We start from the raw sequence: 4182 nt of genomic DNA, 5'->3' as shown, positions 1-4182 counted from the left end.
AAGCCATGAGATAAATGAGAGAGGATAGACAGATAGATATAGATACAGATATATAGATATTATACATAATAAATTTGTGTTAAAATATGTATATATACATTTTTCTCACTTAGTGCCGGTATATCTAGTTACATGAGTTTAAGAAACTGTCTCAGCTGTATTAGGAACAAGTCATTTATAAATCTTGAAAAGATGATTCAGACCAATGACAACTTCTCTTAGAAATATAAAATAAAAACAATGGGATCATTATGACATTCATTAGTGAGAAATGGAAAGATCATGTTATAGAAGGGGTAAGAAAGAGTCCATCAACATACATGTTAATCATGGTTATAGTTAGAAAGTATTGATATAAAGTTATTCTTAATACTTACTGAGCACTTATATAATGTACTCTTCCTCATTTGACCCTTATAACAACTCTTTGAGATAGGTAAAACGGTTTTTCCATCTGTGGAGATGAGGAAGTGGAAGTTCACAGATGTAAGTAATTAGCCCAATGTCAAGAGCATGTAAGTGGGATATAGGATCCAAACACAAATTTGTCTAGTGAGGAGATTGAGCTCTTAGCAGATTATGTTTCTGTATCAGAGGAAGCTGTTTGGTAGTGGGGTAGAAATAAGAAGTCCTCCAAAATATAAACAAAAATTCAAATTAGAAAGCTTTTCACTAAAGATGACTAATGTGAGGTCTTTACAGTTTCCAAGAATCCAGAATTCCACCAGCTCCAGCCTCTGCAAAGTCCTGCTGAAGTTCTTCCTTTTGAAGATTCAAGTTATCTCATTCTTTTTCTTACAGTACGCAATTCAGCTCATTTGGGGTTTTAATGGATCACAGACTCTTTAAAATATAAACAGTCCTCCAAAATATGTCTAGAATTATTTTATAGTGGAAAGAAAATAGTCCTCGCAGCTACTGTATGCATCTACTCCTTCATTTTGCCTTGATACGAATCTTTCCATAAGATCAAAGCCATTGCAAGGTCCCCAATCTTCAACTATCTACTATGTTTTGTTTTGTTTTATTTTGTTTTATTTTGTCCATGATCTTCAGTATTGCAGCAAAATCTCCAAGACTCATCACAATAAAATTCTATCTCTGCATTCGGTTGTCAGCTGATCCGCTTTCATGCTCAATAGCAACATTGAATAGGAAAAGCACCCCACACTCTTCTATCCACCCCCACCCTCTTTGATCCCACTGGGACAGGGGTTTTAAAGTTCTAAGGCTTGGGCTTCCAAAATCTTTCAACAATTCCAATGAAAGAGTTCTTTCAGCTTTCAGTCAATCTTTGTAATCTTCCCCTCCGTCCCACTACCAACTTCCTTGGGAGACAGGCATAAGTCCAACAGAGCCCGAGGACAATCTGAGTGACCAATATCCCAGCCCATACAGGATTCAAAATCTCCCCTCTTCTCTAACACTGATCCATTGTCCTTGGAACGATTTTGCATGCCTCTTAGAAGTTATGTTTTCTCTGAGTTATATATGCAAGTTGAAAGATCAAGAAAAGACATTTAAGGCTTTTTAAAAAATATTTTTATTTATTTATTTTTAGAGAGAGGAGAAGGAAGGGAGAAAGTGAGGGAGAGAAATATGTGTGTGGTTGCCTCTCATACGCCCCCTACTGGGGGACATGGCCAGCAACCCAGGCATGTACCTTGACTGGGAAGCAAACCAGTCGCCTTTGGTTGGCAGGCCTGTGCTTAGTCCACTGCACCACACCAGCCAGTTTAAGCTGCACTTTAGTTGATGGGAAGAATGTGGCTGTAGTGGAAGTTTAAGAGAATCTGTCTCTGTCATGACAGATAGGTTGAGTGAAAGCTAGGGCCTTACAGGTAAAGCAAGGTTGGACCAGGATAAAGGTTCTCAAACATAGTTTTAGTATACACTTTTGTTGCTAGTAAATTACTCTGAAGAACTTCATTATATAAAACTTTCGGAAGCAGTTTAGCAATATCTTTTCTAGTTCAGAAATCTCTTCTTGTGCTTTGTTAGTTAAGATATTCCCGTACAGGCTTCTACATTATAAGGTATTAAAGTAAAGAAGGGAAAGTAGCATTAAACAGGATATTATTAGGCTCCAAGGGTCACATACATTGCCATGCCTAGTTTTTCTAGAACTCCGTTTACACCTAAGAAAAATGAAATGTGGAGAGAGAAAGTAAAACTGAACACATTCCCTTGGTCTTGTCTCAATAATTCTATTTAATCTCTGCAGTTAACTACTCATAGAACATAACATTTTTCAATTATTATTTAGTGTAAAATTCACTTCATTGTACAAGGTACTACTTTTCTTTATATGATATTTGTGACTTGTATTTTAATAAAGCTAAAATATAAGGGGCACCTCAAAATAGCCTATCTAGCTCACATTTCTATTCCCCGAGTTCTCAAATCGTTTATATTTCACTGAATGTGTAGATTTCAGAGGAACTGTACATTAAAATCATCAGAATAGTGTTTAGTCACTTGGAAATGCCTTGGTCCATAGTGAAATCCAATGAAGAGTTTACCATTAAACTCTAATTCCTAAGTTTTCTGTAAAGTTTCATGCTATTAAGTAACAAAATGACCAACTCAGCTCATGCTTTCTCTTGATCCAAAATTCTTTCAATTTAAGTAACAGAAATTAAACTCACACTAGAGCAATTTAAGCCTCACAGGGGTTTATTGTGGTAATATTGGGACAGCTCACTGAATCAAAGGAAAAGCTGAGAGAACCAGAGAAAACTGAAGAACCTCGGAAACAGCCACCAGTCACTGACACTATACTGATAAACCTATTTCTCCTCAGTTATTTTCACTTTTCAAGTCTCTCTCACCTTTTACATATTTGTCACTTCATTAGCTTTCACCCACTTATGTAGAAAAAAATACTATATCCTTATACTTTGGTAACAAAAGATGCAAGAGTCTTTTCCCTCCAGTTTCACTAAAATTAAACATTACACTGGGTAAATTATTCATTTGGCTTGATTAATGTAGGGAAATGGGGTAATGTGATCATTTTCACCCAACCTTAGGTCATGGTGTTTCATTCATAGGTGGAGAGAACTAGAGGTCAATATTTATAAATATCATAGCCTCATAATAAAGAATCCATGTTACTTTATTTCTGTTTTCATCATCTTTGCTTCTATATTATGCCACAGTTTTATATTCTTTTCATTTTAATTCCAAATGCAAAAAGATTGGGATGCATAGCCAAGCATTTAGTTCCTAAATATTCCATTTCTTTTTTGGTACCATTTTAATGCAGCTACGAGTTCCTTCCAAGAATCATATATTATTTTCTCAGTATGGTTTACTTAGATACAACATATAGAGTTCTAATATGAAAGATTTTGACAAATATTTTTACACTGGGGAATCGCCAGTGTAAATACGCTGTATGGAATCGCCATCAGATGAGACATCACAGAAACATCAGGGGTGAACCATAGAAATGGTCACATGGAGGGTTAGCCACAGGGGAGTGGGAGAAGGACAAGGGGGGAGAAGGTACATCACAAAAAAATCCTTGGAGAACAGTTTTGCCGTATTATTAAACATTTTCTACTTATGGTTTTGTTGAATCTTTGCCTATATATTTAATTTTTATGATGAATTATCCGTTCAACTGGTTGGTTCACAGTACTTCTTTCTTTTATGATACTCTGCATTTATTCTAGATCTCCTGTTTTATGGATGTTATCTAGAGAGAAAACCCATAAAAAACTTCAACAATCAACAAGGATACTTTACTAATCTTCCTACTGTCTCTGTTTCTCTAATTTTGTTTTTTTAAAAGGTATAAAATGAAACAAGGTTCAATGTATATCTTTCTATTCTTTTAGAGTTTGTATAATTACTTATTATGTTAACTGAGTGTGGGAGTAGCTGGGAGTAGATTTTACAGATTAAAGCAACACTTTCTTGAGGGTTTACTTATTCTTTGAATACTTTATAATTATGCAGTAAACCATTGTATGATAAAAAAGTGTTATTTTGTAAAAAAAAATATTTTTATCTTCACCTGATGACATGCTTATTGATTTTAGAGAGAGAGGAAGGGAGGGAAAAAGAAAGAGAGAGAAACATCAATGTGAGGGAAAAACACCAATCCATTGCCTCTTGTACACATGTCAACCAGCAACCTAGGCATGTGCCCTGACCAGAATCAAACTTCTGACA

Source organism: Artibeus jamaicensis, unplaced genomic scaffold (assembly GCF_021234435.1).
Source record: "Artibeus jamaicensis isolate MK-2021 breed Jamaican fruit bat unplaced genomic scaffold, CSHL_Jam_final contig_603, whole genome shotgun sequence".
Lineage (NCBI taxonomy): Eukaryota > Metazoa > Chordata > Mammalia > Chiroptera > Phyllostomidae > Artibeus > Artibeus jamaicensis.
This window is presented reverse-complemented; position numbering follows the sequence as displayed.